The sequence below is a fragment of the Pholis gunnellus genome (assembly GCF_910591455.1).
Source record: "Pholis gunnellus genome assembly, chromosome: 18".
NCBI classification, from domain to species: Eukaryota; Metazoa; Chordata; class Actinopteri; order Perciformes; family Pholidae; genus Pholis; species Pholis gunnellus.
In genome coordinates this window covers 15,879,516-15,899,697 of record NC_136545.1, presented here as the reverse complement: position 1 = coordinate 15,899,697, position 20,182 = coordinate 15,879,516, and positions in this window count along the sequence as shown.

The following is a 20,182-nucleotide window of genomic DNA, read 5'->3' as shown; positions in this document are numbered from 1 at the left end:
CCGTGTATTCACTCTCTTTTTTTTGCAGTAAAATATTCATCCACATTAAAAATGAATCACAGTGGCTTTAAAAGATTTTAAAAAGTAATAATAGTGTTAAAGGAGACCTGGAGACATCTCACCGTTGGCTCTGTGTGGGTGCAGGATGGGCTGCCAGGCACGTTTGTCTCATACATCGCCAGGATGGACCGACGATCCATGCCTTGCATGGTTAAACAGGCAGTGTAATGTAACCTGATGAGTTGGGTTTTTTTTCGAGGGAATTAAATGATTGCGTCGAGAAAAAAAATTCTAAACAGCGCATGGGGGAAATAACATGCAGTTGTTTGTACATCTGAGTCAAGAAAATGTACTCATACTCTAAAGTGGATCATCTAAGAACAATGTATATGTGTATATGTGTCCTGCTGTCACTCAAGTCAGCGTTAAGAGCTGTGGGTTGTGGTGCATGGAGCCCTCATTCACACTACTCCTGCCCTCTATAATGTGCTCTGTCTACTTCCACCGTCTCCAGAGTGCTACTCCTCAGCTTGGGCTCACTTTTCCTTTCACTGCCTTTGATTCACTTTCTCGTGTGGCCTAGAAGGGCATACCAGTCCAATTCAAATACTTTCCACATGGACCCAACACTGGCCCATAGCTCCTGACAGATCGTCATTGTCCTGGTTTTATCCAGAGGAATACGGTACTTTACAGACATCAGAAAGAGGCGCCTTTTCCAGTAGATTGCTTGTGTCACTTCCTCCGCTCTCTCCCCCCTTTTCTCCGTTTACTCTCCGCTTTGAATATAAATACATTTCACACCTAAATGGGGATGCGGGGAAGTGGTGCAAAATCACAGCCCGGGATTGGGTGTAGGAGCAGCAGGAAAGAGGGGTTAGGGGGAGCGTCAGAGAGGAGGTGAGGAGGAAAGATTGCCCAGGCAGCTGCCTACAGCTTTGCTTTCCCCTCCACAGCCAAATGAAGCAGAACCCGAGGTGTTTCTGTGCAGTTTATTCTGGGAAAACAACATCTATACTGTCACATACACTGTGCAAATGAGCAGGAAAAAAGAAAAAAGTATTAAAATCTGTGCCTCGGTGTTTGAACATTTAGCTGAGCTCCTCTGGAAAAACAATGATGTGTGAGCAAATTATAGATGAACTTCTTATTCACGGTCACAAGGATATTTCTGAACCTGTATCCAGCTTCCAGGCATTCATTAAACATTGACAATTCTCTGCCATTATCATAGCAGGCAGTGGAAATACCTGAGTGAATAGAATATAAAACAAATTCCCAGGAAAATGCAATAGGTTCAGAGAAAGGAGGAGAGGGAAAGTGCATCGGTTCTTGAAGAAGCAACAAAGCAAACGAGACAGGAAGAAGAAACAGAACAGAATATATAACAGTGACAGAAAAAACTGTGTGTGTGTGCGTGCGTGTACGCGCATGAGTGTTTGTGTAAAAGACGAAGAAGAAATATTATTTTAGAAGCAACTTAAAAAATATATCTATTTGCCCTGTATCCATAGAAATAATGTTCATACTGGACTATGTTACACACTTCACAATGTACATCCATTGTGTCCGATGTAGCTATACGGTGTGGTGGATGGGCATGTGCAAGCCTGACTCATCCAATTAATGTTGGCCTTTTGTCAACCACAATCACGATCTTTCTCTAACTTCTAAGGGTCTATAACCACAGTTTTATATTAAAGATGTATCAAATGACAGACTGAATTCCCGATCACGTTTTGGAGGAAAAAGCTTCGCAGAAAAACTGCTTCCTGGATTTAAGTTCCCCTGCGACGTTTCTTCAAGAGTACGAATCACCACATGATTCATCGGGAGGTTGCCGGGGGGGGGGTGTTGGACGGTGGGCGTACAAAGTGCAGGACTTTGAAACTGTAGACCAGGATTCACATCCTTAGGGCCCCCTGTCCACCAAAGCAATTATCCCCAGCTGATAACGCCAGGGGCTATTCGGAAAGCGCCCAGCTGGGAGCGCTTCAGAGGTGCAGCGTTTTTCAGCTGACCCCCTTTAGATGTGTCTGGTTGCTATGATACGGAATATGCGAGCAAGCAAAAAATGTTGACTCGAGGTAGAATGCTTGCTCTGGACGAAGGGAAGTATGGAGAGAGGAGTATGTCTATGTGGGGGAACATAAATATCATTTTGAATTCCCCTCCGTTGTTGTTAAGTTCAGCACTTGCAGCCACATGTAGAATGCGACAGTTGGTCTTTGTGGCATTTGTCCTCCACTGTGATCTGACGGCTAGATAAAAAAGTGACGAGCTCAGAATTTAACCAAAGCTGAACATTTTCTAACTCGTGCAGCGCTTAGTGCAGAATAGACCCTCCTCGTCACGGTTGATCAATTCTTTGTTTGCTTTGTGCGGAAAATTGTGTTGCAAGAGTGGTATGAATATTTTTTTAATATTTTTAATAGAAAATGTAATTTGTTGGTTGCACGTTTCCTTCAAAACGTACTTGCTGGAGCAAATTAGTTGTACATGATTGTGATGAGACATGGTTGCGTTTCCTGTAAATCCCCTACGTGGGCACCCAATCCCACATGGGAAAGGAGGACCATAAATAGAGGCATAAAGTAACATTTATAGAAATAAAGAAGTACCATAGAGGTATAACGTACCATCTATAGCGGTTTAAAGTACTATATATATATACAGATTTTCTAAAACTTTCTAAAACAAATACTGTCAAAATATTGTGGAGTGTTTGTGCTTTAAAGAAAGACAATAAAGTGTATAAATCTTAGACACCAAATAATCTAAACACCAAGTCAATAATGCACTTATTGAACCCCGAGGTTAAGTCCCTTCAGCCAGGCAACGTCTGCAGACTGCAGGGCCTGGCTTTGCTTTTCTCTGATATTTCAAATCACCAGGTTGTCCATATCTGACAGGAAATTGATCCGAACACAAACAGATTTCCTCCTCGCTGTGTGTCTTAAACCAAAAATAGAGAGAGAGAGAGAAACAGAGATAAATAGAAACCGATTGAAAGACAACAAGAGAGGAAAGTAAGAGCGGGTGTATTCTCAGTTTAACTGGATATGAGAGGTTTTCGTTTCTCAAAAGAAAGATTTGTCAGATTCTTGACTCTGACCTTTTGCTAACAACCCTGTCAGAGCTTTCAGACCTGTGTGTGTGTGTGTGTGTGTGTGTGTGTGTGTGTGTGTGTGTGTGTGTGTGTGCGCGTGTGTGCTCATGCACATGCGCACCGCTTCCCCCGTGGATGATAATGGATAAGTGGTGTGTGTGAAATGTGTAAAGGGCAGGGCAGGCAGTTCTTCTGCAGTAATCCATCTTTACTTCAGGGCTGAGCCACGGAGCAACAGGCACCTCACAGGGGAGAGGGAGGAAATACACTGTAGGCATCACACTCATTCTTATAAAGCTACACAGAGGAAATGCTCAGCCGGCAGGTGCGCAGGATTTTCCCCGCAAGAAAACAAGAAAATAGAAATGAAGAGCATTTGTTCCATATATCCTGTTTTTCCTCTTGCACCACGGACAACACGTTACCATTGCATGCATCTAAAAGCCATTCACTGGAGATGTGAAAGCGTAACATTCTTACATGTCCTACAAATGTGTATCCATCCACCCAGGAGTTTGTTTGTGTGAATAAATGACAGATATAGGGCTGTTTGGGAAACAGAGGGAGAGCGAGAGAAACACCAAGAGAAGAGGGAGAGTGAGAAGCCCTTGTTCATGCTTTTTGGCAATAATCACAGAGTCGAACTCGTGCCAACAGTGAGTGCCAGATGGTGCCCATCACCATTGTGCCGTGTCTTTGAAACGGGGAGGAGAGAGGAAGATCAAGAGTGGCATGTGGAACAGGGAAGCAGTGCCTAATGTGGATGATGTGTCATATAAATACTAATCACGTTAGAATCACACCCACAGCTAAATTAGATCCCTAAAGCTCTTCCACTAGCACCCACTCTCAATCTTCTCCCTGCTTTGGCACTGAGCTTATGTCATTATCAGAGATGATTGATAGATGAGATATTAAATGCTAAATGCTAAAAGTGTTCATTAAAATCGTCTTCTCATGCTTCATATCTAGTTTTGGTTGCCAGGTTGTAAGAAATCCCCCTGCATGATGATGGAGTATGGAACATGTTGTCCCACCTAGTCTGTAGGCAAACATGTCCGTAGTCGACACATTGTCACTCCCAGCTCGTCAAATACCGACAATTGGTCAACGGTCCTAAGCTATGAAGCTCAAGGTTCTCCTCTAGCGTCGGTTATGGACGTGTCAGTTAACACAAAACAAACTTCTGTGTTTCTCTCATTACACGCATACAGTCTCATTTCAAAATAAAAGCGGCGGACTAGTCTCTGCCTGAGGCCCCGCTGGAGTCTAAGGTGAAGGAGTTTCTGGGGAAAATGTAACTTTAAATACAGCTGCTTTGAATGATAGGTTATCTCCAGACACAAAGCCTATACATTGCCACTGTTATTTTGTTAGATATGTGTGTCATGTAGTGTTGACCAGGGAAAACACAAGCAAAGAAAAAAGGAGATAAACATTGGTGTTAATCTGCCTCCGATTTTCTGCATCTATGCACATGTCTTCCAACAATCCTCCACACAGTTCACCTTAGCCATACATCTTCATTACCCCTTGAGACTGTATGAACCATCCTACCTCCAAAAGCTACAGAGGTGGAAGAACCCCCCCCCCCCCTTCACACAAAGAAAGCCTCCATATGTTAGTGTGTGTGTGTGTGTGTGTGTGTGTTTATGAATGGGTGCGACAGAGATAAAGATGGATCCTAACTGCTAGTTGTTGTTTTTTTCAGGTGGCAAACTGCCACCCTGCTGTCAGACCCCTCTCTCTTTCTCAGATCTCCTCAATAGCCACTCATCCATCAGAGCCTTCCGCTCCAGCAGCTATCACTCAATACCTCAGTGGTGCTGAGGACAAGCAGGTACTGCATGCAACCAGCCCATCACCTTTTCCCTTTTTAATTCACCTTCGCTGACTTACTGTTCAGCTCATCTACCATGGTAAAATCCAGGTGACTTTTGAACAAATCGTAACTTACACAAACTCTGCAGAATAGTGTCTACCCATCACTGAGCACTGGATAAATATACACTGTCGGCGGGTGCTGAGGAAATATCCTGGCTTGAAGTCGGTGGAGAACCGTTCAGAGCTAAAAGCCGGGTGATTGTTGAACTATTCTATTCACCAGGTTGCCAGAAACACGACTCCAAATGAATGCCACTGTCGCTATGTTCCTGTTCAATGGGTAAATAAGCAACTGCTAATAAATGAACTTAACAATAATATAAGGCTACATCCAGAAACCAGGAAGCAAGACTGGAAACAGGGGGAAAGGGTTTGCCTGGCTCTGTCCAAATGTAACTAAATCTGCCTACCATCATTTTAAATATCACAAATTAACGAATGATGTCGGGCCAGTGGCAGAAGGTGGCTTAAAAAAATCAATTACTGCAGGTTTCAGAAACATGTCATTGTAGCTTTATTTCATTTCCTCACTCAGATTTTCAGTTTATCAACAGCCTTGCAATGACGTATTCGTGTTGTCACAGGTCTACATCTCACCTACCACTCTCTCTGTTATGCTACATTTAATAATCAGGTCGCTCAAAGCAGCAACACTGGCAGACGCAGTTAGGTGTTAGCAGCATGCTCGCACAGTGCACTCCCAAAGTAAACCAGTAATGAGTGTGAATTCAGAGTGAACAGCTTTTTTTTCCCCTGCTGAGCAGATCCTGGATGCTCAAGACTGCCAGCCTCGCATTTGGCTGCTGGTTCAGTGCAAACTTGTCTCATTTATACACTTTGTACAGCATCTTCCCATGCTACAATGAGCTCTACAGAGAAAACAAAGCACTGAAATGTAGACCACAATAGCGGGTCAAGTCTTAAGCTGGTACAGGCTATAACTCTGATGGGACTAGCTCCCGGTCTACTTCTGCTTTTATTTCCTCATCCCTGGCTTATGCTTCCTCAGTAATCAATCTTAACCTCACTTGCACTTTATTTATGAAGCTATTTGATGCAAAGGACTTTCTCTGATCTTAAATCGTCCTGGTTTCTTCGTCTGGTCTCTTCAATAAACAACATTTTGTGTTATTTATGCACAGGGAGAGAAATATAAACACGGTGAAGAGTCTGCACTCTCTCTCTCTGTCTCTCTGGGAATGGCTGTGCTGTTGGTTTTTGAAAAACAAAGCTCTGAGGGAAGTGCCAGAGGTCGCTAATAAGGTCACATTAGTCAAATCTATGCTGTGAAAATGTAAATATTAGGCATTCAATATAACAAAGGGGAGAAAGATTCAAGCGAGAGGACATAGATGGAGGTAGAGAGAGTAACATTAACATTATACAAGGTTATTTAATATCATCCACAACGCGTCTCTTTGTTTATTCTGAATTGCTGCCAAGCACTTCAGCACTTAGTTATGAAGCCAAATGTATTGACCTTGAAAAAGGCCAAATTTGTAAATCCCAGCTCATAGATTCAATACAATATATTCTTCTGTCTTATGCTGAGAGGTGTTTTCTTGTAATGTGATCCGACTGCTGGTGATGTGCATTTAAGCTTTTAGCGTTCTCTGATTAACATAAATTATATCGCATAGTCAAACCCTACGTGGATAGCATAAATCATCTAATGTCGTGTCCCTGAGGTATTAGTCATGTTTACAGTGTCAGTGTCTTTCTTTTCTTGCTCAGTCACCCAATCTCCTTCCAGCGATACACACTGAAGTAATACATTGTCTCACTGTTCAGACATCAATTTCTATTGCTTCTTGCCTGAGTCTATCTTGTTAGTGAAGCCTTCTGTATATCTTTAGTATATGCAAGATTACTGATTTCAGCTCTGTGGTTACACTCTGCCAATCAAATCAAGCCATCGGACACGAGATGCCTCAGCTGTCAGTGAAGAGAACCTGACAACAACAAAACGTGGAGACTCGCTAGGTGTCTGGCTTGAAATCACATCTTAATTATCTCATTAACTTTAGATGTAACACAATGTCTCATGATCACAACTTAATTACCTGGAGCTCATATTTAGTTTTTAAGCCTGTCATCCTGAGATACTGATTTAATTATTTTATTTCCAGACGTCACTACTGAGCCTCTCAAGCGCTGTGGCAATGTCAGTCTGACGGTCAGGCGGTCCACCACTGTGGTCCAGACTGAAATATCTCAACAACAATTGGATGGATTGTTTGGTACGGATGTTCATGACCCCCCTCAAGGTTAATCTAGATGGGCTGGTTAACGTGGTTACCTGCTAAACATCATGTCAGCATTGTTATTGTGAGCTTACGTTAACATTTAGTAAAGCCTCACAGAGCTGACAGCATGGCTGTCGACTCTTAGCACCGTTTGATTTTGTGGTTGCTAGGAGTTTAATTGAGGTCTAATTGCTTGGCCTACAATACAACTGCCCTTACTGCCCAATATTTCTAAATGATGCCCACAGTGTTTCTGCTGGACACAGACTTTGCCTGAGTGCCTTGAATGACTTAGGTACGAATCAATGCCGTGCACCCCCTCTGTCACCTCTACTTTCCCTTTAGTTAGGCATTATATACCTTTTTGCCTCAAGGGCAATAACAAATGAGTCCGGCACTGTGGCTAAACCGACAGCTTATTAATAGGAATTTAAATCACACATATTGAAAACATAAACAGTACATAGACAATCACATACATATAAGCTCAAACAACACTGAGGCAGCACACGAATAAGCATCTGAGGAAGAACTTTATTCCGAAGCGTTCAGCATCGCACTGCTGCAGAGTTTAGGGAAACCGATGACCTGAACGAAATCACACCGGAATGAATAAATTACCATCTTGTGCAAGAATCAAATTTCTAGATTCAAACATTACCACGTTTGTTTACGATCAATGAGATTGTCAACACAGGTATCGCAGAAGGATGATTAAACGTAGACCACAGTCTGGCGCGCCCTGTGAAAGCCAAGCAGCTGGTGGGGCCACTTCAAATAATAGTCAGGGGAGAGTCTAATACATCTGGGTACAGCTTGTCTCCTGAGTAGTAATTGTTTTGTGTGTGTGTGTGTGGATATTGCAGGGTTATAGCGGATGGTGTAGTGTCTTCGTACACGTGCACACGTGCACATTTACCTATTGTGTTGTGTGTTGGCGTATGCATTTTGTGGGTGTGGTACCTCATCACAGATGAACAACGCTCTCTACAGAGATTGTCTGCTCGTGTAATTCCTGCTAAAATGAAATGTTCTCTGGATATTTCTTTAAAGAATATTCCGCCTATAGGAGAGAAAATTGCAAAGATATTTGGAGTTTGATTGCCTTTGCACTGCTATATTTCCGCTGAAAGTGTCTCCACCACTCAGCAAAAGCACCGAGGAGAGGAGAAATGATGATCTCCTGCTGGTTCTGTTGTATGAATGTTTAATAGATGGAAGGATGAAAAAGAGATGAAGCCCTGCTCAACCTCTAGGTTGTATTATTTTCTTTTAAACTGTTTTAGAATATTATTCTCAGCTTGTCAAATGTTCAGCCTGTATCCCATCTGACTGCAACTAACGGCCTCATTTCAGTATCCTGCTCTTTCTTCTGTCCATCAGCACACTATACTGTCTGTATCTGACTGCAGTAAAGGCTACGGCTTAGCTAGCAATGTATACTTTGTAGTGCCAGTAATATAGTGACCAATATTTGAAAAATCACTGCTAATGTTCTCATATTGTTTTAAATTAGCAATTTTGAATAACCTTGAATTCCAGGTAAATGCTTTGGTAACTACAAATCTGCTGATTCAATCCCCTCTAGAGATGCACTGGGGTATAGTGCTCTTGGGCAAGGTCGCTTTCTCCCAAATTTAATGAAAAAGAGTCGATTTATACAGTAAATCTCTAAGGATGGAATGACGCGCACGAGGTAAGGTCACACAGCGGGAAAAGATAGTGTACTGACACATGCTTTACAGAAAGATATGTGAACTTGTTCCAGCTGATGTGTAGTCGACTTTGGAGTCACTTTGATCCTCCCACTGAAACTCTGAGGTCATTGTTGTTTCAACCACCAGGACTCAGAGGTATAATACAATTAGACACATGCAAGGGTACAAGAAAGCTCCCATCCAGACACGTTTTAATATATAGAGATTCAATATACGACTCAAAAAGTTTAATTCACTTTTAAAGCATTTTATTTAAATGAATCAATCATTAATATTCAATGATTGTGGTGAATTCAGGTGTGCACTCGTAACTTGTTGATGATGTCTCTGAAGGTGTATTACCCGCCCAGGTGAAGGCTGTTTTTGACAGTGTCAATCATAAAATCAGAGCTTAGTGAGCTGTCGTCTTCTCTTCAAAAATATAGAAGTCACCAGACAACTAAGTTGCATATTGGACCATGATTGACTTCCATAAGGTGTGATGTCACAAAATGATGCTTAAACAGCCTCCTAGGGTCAAACACACAACAATCTGCCATCCAAGTGAAGTAACATTAAGCAAAACACTTTTTTTTTCAAGGCTATATGGCTATAGATATACAGGACTGTCTCAGAAAATTAGAATATTGTGATAATCCCCATACGTGTGATTTAGTTTACTGAACCAAGCTGAGTGTTTTTCAAGGCTCAGGAAACCCTTGCAGGTGTTTCGAGTTAATTAGACGATTCAAGTGATTAGTTGAATACCCTACTAGTATACTTTTTCATGATATTCTAATATTTAGAGATAGGATATTTGAGTTTTCTTAAGCTGTAAGCCATAATCAGCAATATTAAAAGAATAAAAGGCTTGCAATATTTCAGTTGATTTGTAATGAATCCAGAATGCATGACATTTTTGTTTTTTTAATTGCATTACACAAAATAAAGAACTTTATCACAATATTCTAATTTTCTGAGACAGTCCTGTATGGATGGCTATGTTTTATGACAGAACATGACGTAAACACAGCAATTACCTCTCAACTACTGTGAAAACACACGAGAATGCTTATTCTCTCCCACACTCTGCATAAACTGCATAAACCACAGCTCTGACGCTACTTCTGAATTATGGCCTGCATCATCATGTAAAACACACCTACTGCACACTGCCCACAGGCCGGACCCGAGGTGGGGTGCAGCCCACAACCGCGGAGATGTGAGGACAGAAGGAAGAGGAGCAGCGGAAAGTACTGTGTTAGGTTCGCAGCTTCCTGCCTGCCACAGTTTGTGGGCTCAGTGTGCAGATAATTAAGGTTGAGGGTGGACAGCTCCCTACAGCGCCGCTGTGGCAGAGCCGTGGACCGGGGCTATTCATTTTCACAAAGAGGGAACACAGCGGAGGCAAGGCGGGAGCCACTGGGGAGCTCTATAGGGAGCTGATCCGTATGGTGGCACAAATAGGGAGGCTGTGAAGATGTGGGAATGGAGTACTTTATTTACTCTATTCATTTCAGCTCGGTAGAACAGCAGAGACTCCATTGCTTACTTTCCTGCTGACTAGCTCCTCATTTTACGCAGCTCCGGAGGTTTGTTTCAAGCTGTGAAGCAGTCCATGCTGCCACAAAGAGGTTTAGTTAAAGTGGCTTTTTTTTTCTGCCTGCTGTAAATATTACGGAGGAAAGAAATCCTCTTCACTGCTCTTTGTACCCACTCACTTTTTTTTTTTTTTTACTGTTTACTGTCCGTACCCGTTGCCTGCACTGTGCTCCTGTCTGGAGTTTGATGTTTATTTTGCCCATTAGAATACCAGTGGGCATCGAGAGTGAAGTGGTTGAGGGACCGAGGGAGTGGGAGCTATAAAGTCAGATGGATATGAATGTGAGAGCCCTCGTTGTTCTTGCCGGAGAACTCCAGGCCCTTCTGCCGCTGCTGAGCTCGGCCCTCCTTGCTTCCTCTGCAGCACTTCTCAACCGAGGGAGTCCTTTTTATTCCAGCATCTGTGCTGTGATGAGAAACACCAGCTAACTAGGCCACTGCATAATAAGCAAGAATAGCAGCAAAGAGAAAAAGTGAATACAAAAAGAAAAGAGGAAAAAAGAAGCAGTTCACGGGGGGGAAAGCTTACCCAACATGTAACTGCTGACAAAAGTAATTCTCTGAGCAAATATTGTCCGTATTCCTTTGTTGCAGATGCAGTCATTTATTATTGCTTACATTTACCTATAACTTCTGCAGAGGTGCATCAGAGTTCACATCTCATTTCGGCACTAAAGCCCCTGAGCTATACTGTCATGTGACTGACAATGCACCTTGCTGACTTTTCGTTTGGAGTGCGTCTCAACTGCAGTCCTGGGATCACTCCTGGTGCTGCAACATTTCTGTGGTACTCAGCGCTTTAGCTCTTGATTCACTTTGTCAACAGCTTCATTATTGTCTTCCAGGAAGTGGCAGAGTCTTCACTGCTTCTCTTTCATGCTTTTCACACTAGTCCTTTGTATTTTTTCGTTGTGCACACTCTTGTTATTCACAATATTTCTGCAAAGTTTAAAGTGGCTTTAATTGATTTGTTTAGAATAACAATATGACAGCTCGTAGTGATGAGTCTACAGAGAATTATCACTTGAATCTGCAGCTCTGCTCAGCTTTAGCGAGCTCCATAACGAGTTTCAGCCCATCGTTTGTGGCCGCAGCACGCAGCTGTTTTCAGCAAAAAAGCTCTGAAAAGCCACTGCACACCAGCTGCTCAGCACCAAACAACAGACAGACACAGTTAGCAACTAATAGCTGGTGAGCATAGTGGAGCATTTAGCAGCTAAAGAGCCAGCTATTTCTGGAAGAGACCAAAACCAGAACTAAGAGAGTCAAATCAAGTTTAAACACACATAACTGATGCTTTCCTGCATTGTCTCTCTCTCTCTCTCTTTCTCTTTCTAGTGTAGAGCATGACTTTCGTCTGCAGGAAGGGCAGGTGGTACGCACATGGAAAGTGGGCGACCCTCCTGAAGGCTCGCCACAGACCCCAACCCCCCAGCCCTCCACACCCCACCAACAAGACTCCCCTCAGCCGGTGCGACCCCCTGCCACCGCCAGGAAAAACAGGAAGAAGTGTTTCTGGTTCCTCTGAGTGCAGGCGGATTGGAGAAAAAGACATTTTGATACCATAATGCACTGCGCACCCTTCTTTAAAAACCTGCAAGTGATAAACTATGGAGACCTGGAATGAACTAAATACATTAAATGCAAACATGAAACTGTGGGAGGAGAAAGGGTTACAAAGGTTACGACAAGCTTGCTGTTGGAGTTGACGAGAATGGTTTGACTGGGCCGCACATGTTGTTACTGCTCTTGAAATGCCTCTTCAGCACTTACAGGTTTGGTACTGGTGCAGGGAAGTAAAAGTGCTGAAGTCAAATAAAAGCAAAAGTTCAGTCCACAATATGACTCACAGTTAGGAAGCAATTAGGAGACATAAAGAGAATATATATAGCGGGTGGAGCGGGGCAAGGGGCAATACTGCAGAGAGGATGGAGTATATTTATAAAAGATGAAATTAATAAAGTTTATAAGCAAAGAGAGAAAAAGACAGAGGAAGGATTCATCTTCATTAATGGACAAATGAGGGTCAGAACACCAGCTTTTATATCCAGAGACATTTAAAAAGAATTATTATGACCTGTATTTAAAACTTTTAATATACTGTAATTGATAACAAATTACTACACATGTCTACATGTACATACTGCACACACGCATACATAAACAAATGAAGTGGCATATTTACATAAAAGGCATATATATAAATTGAGACATTGAGTGAGTTGAGCGACTCTGCTTGGATGCTATATTTCAGATATGGATTACAGCTCTATAAAAGTATTTTACCACAGCTGGATGTGTGTGTTTTCATTCTGGGTTCAACATGTGTAAGCAGCATTATTTTTCTCATTCTGTCTGTCCGAATATCCCTTTCATTCACCCTCGGTTTTAGCGCCTGTCTCTTAAAGCCCTCCTCCCGAAAAAGCCCAGTCTGCTCCAGTTGGCTTTCGAGAAATATACGGTGCACCTTTGCAAAGGTACTTCTCAAGCTGCAGGTGGAGATACGCTCAGACGGGGCGGTGGTATATTCTAATAAGCCAAATCTGAATGGCTTGTTGAAGTACATGTTTTCTGATTTAGGAAGCCCACAAAAAAACTTACTGTGTGGTCTTATTTCACAGTTTGCGGGTTGGTAGGCGCTCCAGATACCCAAATGTCTGTGCACAAGCTCTGAAATGAGTTTTTAATGCTAATTCCCCTTTCAATGAAACCATCGGACCCTCCTAGACCTCTGCAATGTGACAAGATGCTCCAGGTAGAAATGGCTTTCAGTCAAAGAGGTTGGAAACCACTAGTTTAATCTTTAACAATGCATTGTATTTTATAAGTTCACCATATGATGTAAAATTTTAATATGAAAAGTATCTAGTAGCTACAACTGTCAGTTAAATTAGGTAGAGTCAAAAGTCAAAAGTAATTCACTTTGAAAGGTAGTATAAAGTAGCAAAAGCGCAAATACTTCAGTGAACTAGTGAATGTGAGTTACTTTCCACCACTGGCTATTATCATTAGCCATTCATTTCATTAGTCACTTTCAGGACACAAGGATAGGTAAATTACTGGAAAACAGAAAACATGTCATACATTTCGAAGACGCAGACGCCTCTCAGTCCTCAGATCGCGGCTCAGACAGCCCACTTTCCTGGACACTTCAGGGCAAGTCTCAGGAAATTTAGCCTCAGCTGTCTGATGGCTGTAAGAAGCCCCAAATATTACTACTTAGTAATTCATGACACACATAAGCTGCTTCTATGAGGCTCTGAGTTTGTGTGAGATCCTGACCTAATTCATTCCGAACTTCGGAGAGGGTTAGCTCCTAGTTTGTTTGCTTGCTTGTTTGGCTTTGTGCAACCACTGCCAGCCTAAACTTTGCCTCAAACAAAGCAGTTAGAAACAGACTGTGTTGTGTTTCTGTTGGGGAGAGTTATTGGAGGGAATATGCATCCGTGTCATGCAGGAGTCGACAGTCCTTTATTTACTTATAACTGCCACTTTTTCTCTCTGGGTCGTCGAAACATGAAACATGCATGTGCACGCACGCACACACACCACCTTCCACACCATCCTCAACTTAACTCTGTGTCCTGCTGTGCTTGCACTGAGGTGCAGAAGTTGGAAAAGATTTTGCTGCACGTACCGTCACTTGAAAATAACACATTTAGACACAAACCCTGTTGCGCACATAGTCTCACAACCACACATTTCCACTTAACACGCACACAGAATCACACAGCAAACATATTGTTCTCAGACCAACACAACGCATTATCTCCCCCGCAGTTGTTCCTCTCTCTCTCTCTCTCACAACCAGGCACATGCTCCCTCCTAGTAGCTCTGTGTGTGCCGCGCAATGCTGAGAGGAGTGTAGAGTTGTCAGTCATTAATCTGCTACAGCACAGCCTGTAATCCTGATGACAGAGCAGAGCAGGCTTACAGAGAGCAGAGAGGATCTGAGCCCAGCCTGGAGTGGGGAACAAAGGAGCCAGAGAAGACTGGCTTTGAATCCATAAAGAGAAAGGAAGTGTGTGTGTGTGTGTGTGTGTGTGTGTGTGTGTGTGCAGTGATTCTGGGGTGAGGTAGGTAACTATTTTGTCAGCAATGCTGCAGTGCTATTCAAGAATGCTGGCACACACACAAAAGGGAGAACAGCTCTACATGGAAAGCAACCCGGGCTGCCGGTGTGTCACACTGACACATGAGGTAAACGGGCTCTGGTCATTATGGAGTGTGTCACACTGACACATGAGGTAAACGGGCTCTGGTCATTATGGAGCACCAGAGAGAGAGAGAGAGAGAGAGAGAGATAACAAACCTATTTAGAGGTCTCTTCAAAGAAACATCAAGGGTCAAAGTTGGCTCACGCAATTCAGTGCAACATCAGTCGAGGCTCGACTTGAAATGAAGGAGAAAAAAAATAACCATGTCTTCGGGCATCAACAACCGTGCATAATGGGCATGTGAAAACAACTACAACTGCCTCTGCATGCTGAGAGGAAGCAGCAAAGCTAATGCTGCATGAGTCATTGAGCTTAGGCTGCTATAGAGATATTATGTTTCACTTTGCCACATTACAACTAAAGAGGTCATTTCACAGTCAATCAGACCGAGAAGTAAGAGGTGCCGGAGACACAACCTGTCCGCGCGTCCAGCACTTAAATAATATCATTTGACGGCTAACGCGGTGAATGATGCCTTTTCCCAATGACTTAGTAATGATACCGATAAACAAGCCCCAAAGATGCAATGATACTTGAAAGAATTTTATTTTCTTTGAACTGAGATTGGAGCCTCATTAGTGACCAAATAAAATAAAAATATGGATTGAATGTGGACCGGGGGATCCAAATTAAAAATACACCCACATACACAATGCCTGGGCGTATCCTCTGGCTTGACTCTCTAGATTTCAGAGGAATCACACGCGCACACACGGTCATATGTGTAGCACTGCAGCACTGTGTGTGTGTGTGTGTGCGTGTGTGTCACTGGGACATGGTAAATAATGAATTAAGAAGGATCCTATTTGAAGACGACCTGCCAAGTATCTGAGTCAACTGCAATAGCTGCGGATAGGTTTAATAAATGATGAGCTAAATTCTCCCTTGCCACAGCTGTCACTGATGCAAAAATGGGCAATGAAATGTAAATACATCGTGGCTGGGCTGAGAAGGACGAGAGAAACACTGCAGACCTGCGTCACCGCGGCTCTCCACACGAGGCGAGTTGTCTAGGGAGGGGAAAGAAATCTCAGTGTGCTGAATTTGTCAATAAGTTGCATAAGTTTTGATTAGTTTTGGACATTTTTGCCTTCACAGAAAACTTCAGAGTAGACACACACACACACACACGCAGCAAAGATTTTACGAAAGAGTGGGATGATATTTGACAAGGACCCAGACTGCATTCAAACCAGAGATGTTGGAGGAGGAACATCAACATCAGAGCTGAGCTGTGTGCTCATTCCTTCACTTTTAATTTCTGGTGTTAAATGTTTTTGTTATGATATGTGAGCAGCATCATGGTGCCGTACGCTGTTTAGTGCGCTCACGCATAAGTTCATATTCAAAATGGGGTTCTCCAAACTGCATGTGGGCGAACTAAACAGTGTACGCACCATTCCTTCGACATTCGCTTGGTTCTTTCTTTTATACTTGTTTACCTTTTATTTTCCTGTACTCCGTTTCTAACCTGCCTTCCAACAGAAGTTGGATCAACCAGTCAGTCTGCTTGAAGCAGAGATTGGGCCATGGTCAGACTGAAAGAAATGCAGCCCCTTGATTACCTTGATTGTGGCTGGCTGATGACACAGCGGGGGTGCCAACACTCTTGCCAATCAAATTCATCGAAGAACTCTGTATTTATTTTGGCGTGACGAAGAATAAAACAACAGCCGCAATGATAGACTTTCTGTAGTTGTTTTGGCATCTGTGAAGCCTTTAAGACTTCCTGCGTCCTGTTTTATCAGCGTGGCCCCATCTTTTAATGGGGCCGTGTTTCAGTCTGACAAACATCATTTAGAGGCTGGTTACAACACTTGGTGGTGAGATGTAGAGGTTTTTTTTAAGTCAACATACTGTAGTGTCAGTAAATCACTGACCCCACACACCAGTAGCACATCCGACAGTTCATAAACGTAAGAAATAGAACTTTTAAATCCAGGTTTCAAAATGTGAACTACTTACCGCGACGTGTCATGCAACAAAACTCATGTTGCAAACAATGAGAGTTTATAAAACAGTAAAAAAAAACAAAGAATAAAGGGTTCGTGCCATGTGCTGCCTGCAGGCCAGTCAACGTGCTCGGGAACACGTTTGACAATTATTTTCAGGGGAATGTGTCACTGTTTGAGAAGAGTTTTCTGAACATCAAAGTCAGTCTCTCTGAAGACGTGTTAGATAACTTCAAAGTCCTGGGACTGCTTTGCCGAGAGGTGTTTTTCCTTTTGTTTTCTTCAGTTTGTTTTCTTCTCCGTTGTGGAGCAGATGATAAAGACTGTGAGTGCATATTGCGTCATGAACCTGTTCTTTGTAATTCACGATTCAAGGTCACAGTGGACATTGAACATGAATTGAAGCATCAAAATATTCTGACAGGCCGGTTTCCAAACGAGACGCTTGGAGAGACCATTTTCGTGCCGATTTCTTATTTTTATTACTCAGAACTTGCCGTGAAATGGTAAGTGATGATATATAAAAGACAGAATTATTATTGATGTTTTGATAATTTTATTTTTCCTCCGATTTTTCTCTGGTTGCATTTTACATTTATCCTTCAATTAGTGTTTTAGAGAAATGTTTCCTTTGGGTTCTTCATGTTCTGATCCACAACAGACAGCACGTCCACGGATTGCTGATTTTCTTTCCGATCAATGGTTTGTATAGAGATCCTTGGCTGCTTGAGATGGAACTGAGTTGTTATTGGGGTTGCTGTTTGCATTTACCTGCAAGACCTCTGTAACACGTTAGCTCAGAATTGGTCCTTGCTATCAATATCCTGCTTTTTTTTAATTTCTTTAGAACGTCCTTGTTGTAAACAAAATAAATCAATTTAAAGGCAATGAAAACTTTTTAAGACTGAAAGCAGGGTTAATTAGTAAGCTTTAGAGGTCGGGTGAATTATTCCTTTAATAAAAAGACGGGTTGAATACTGTATATTTGTGCCCATCTGTATTAATATGAAGTACATTTTCATTGAATTTTGATTAGATATGTGAATGATTGTTTTGCATCTTGATACAAAAATCTGGCACAAGACCATTTGGTGCCTTTATTTCCCACAGCATCAAATCAGCAACAAGAGGCTGATGCCTTCGACTCTTCGGGGATCCTCCAACAACGTGCAGTACACATCACGTTATGAGCTTCATCTACCTGCCACACACATACTGTGGCTGGTCTCTCGTGGCATAATTATATGACTAATGCTGTGGTCTTAATTTGATTTAATGCACGGGAAGAATTTCATTAGTAAAATGAGTTATTTGTACTGATGGCTTGATGATCATTTCCACCAGGCTTGGTCAAACAGTTCTTCTTAAATAACAAAGGACGATTCAACTAAAGTGAACACACTGGGACATGTTGCATCGCATATTCTGGTAATACTGAAATTCCTATCAACTCCAGCCATTTTGCATTTCTCCATAGTAGTTGTAGCGTCTGAAACGTGCAATAATAAACTAATCTGGCAATGGATGAGAAGTTAAGATTGGATGTCTCTGTAGTATTCTACAACATATGGAGATGAAATGTACTTCTCCAGCTGTGTTGATCAGAGAATGGATTTCATTTTGTTCACTTCCTCCTCCAGCTTCTCCTCCAGTTTCTCTTCAGAACTGTTCCTCACTAATAACTTTATGCAACACATTTTTAACAAATATGCACTTCTTTTGCAACAGATCTTGAAAAATAATTTTGCTGTTTTTTATTTACAGATAATTCTCCTAAAAAGATGCTGGAACCGATCATCAATCAAAGATAATTCATTAAAATACTTTGTAGTAAAGATGAAAATACAATTGTATTTATTGAGTTTATAGGTAAACAACACAAACAGACTCTAGTAGACAGATTATAAGTGATTATTGGGTTAGTTGCTATTTTATAGTATCTTTTTGGTATACTTTCATGGGTAGCATGATGACTAATTCAACCTTGATTTATTATTTTCTGGATGATATAAATTTAGAAATAAAATAAATGAAGATTTGCATTGATATGGTCCAACACATATATACTGTGGGCGATTTCTCAATTCACTAACTGCAATTTCTCACCCCTCAAGTCTCAAGTCTTTCTTATCTGTGTAGAATTGCAACATTAATATTTTAAAATATCTTGATGGTCTTCTTGCACACCATGAAAGATTTTTTTTCTCATTGCTTCAGATTGACCCAGTTAAAGCAGTGGATTTTTAAACGCAGGGATATCACTTCACAATGCACAGCCTGCTGTGGTGCCAAGGGGAAAGGCATTTGGCCAAAAAAGAAGAGGAACAAAAGAAATCCATCGCTTTAAGGGAGATATTATTTCTAAATATTATTTCCCCCCAAATGCTAAACACATCCTCATGGTTAGGGATAAGGCTTTTCACTGAAAACACACGACCCATATACAAATCAGACGACGACTACGACATCATTATGTATGTTAAAGCAGAGTGGTCACACTGAAAAAGCAAGCCACTCCACAGCTGCTTTAATGCTGTTTTTCTCCTTTTCACAAAATGATAAAGGGTTTGTTCAGGAGCAGGGAGATGACTGACAGAAGAAAACATGAATGTGCAGGTTATTATAGCTCAAACACATCAATACTGAACCCCGTCCTGTGAAACAGAGTAGAGCCTATAGTGATGCAAGATGATACAGACGTCATTCAATCCATTTGATCTTTTCATGTTTACGCTCCAATCAGTGGTCGATGACGTCCTCTCTTCTCTTTTACTTCAGTAAACGTTGCAATACAACCGTCTAAAAATACTCCATTACAAAGTCCTGATATCCAAATCCAGTAGGCGTAAAGAAGAATTATTACTGAATGCATCTAAAGTAGCAAAGTACTCATTGGGTCAAACACTGTCATTAAAACTGTTATTTAAATGCACCCATCTGAGAAGGCGACGAAACTAGACATCGCTTTTTTTGTGAGGGGTCACAAGATGAAAACCACTGATTTAATCATTAAAAATGTGTTGTATTTTGTGAATTCATTGTTTTTTTATGTAAAAATCTTAATCTGAACTACACTACAACTACATCTCTTAGATAGAGGTAGTAAAAAAGTATTTTCCTCTGATATGTGGTGGAGTAGATGTACAACATAGCATAGAATGGAACATGCTCAAGTAAAGTACGAGTACTTCAAAACTGTACTTAGGTACAGCACTTGAAGTAAGTAAATGTATTTAGTTACTTTCCATTAGTGGTTCAAAAGAAGATACATGTAAAAATGTTGTGATGTTTTGAATTTTTTGTATTTAGGGAAACAAATTTAGTTTGCCGTAATTTTGGACCATGTAGGCATTAAAGACTTAAGAGGACACACAAGACTGCATCACAATGAAATCATGAGACGATCCTAGAAAAAAAAAATGTAATCTTTTTTTCCCCAAAGCAGCCAATTATTTTTATGCTGCTTTGTCAATTT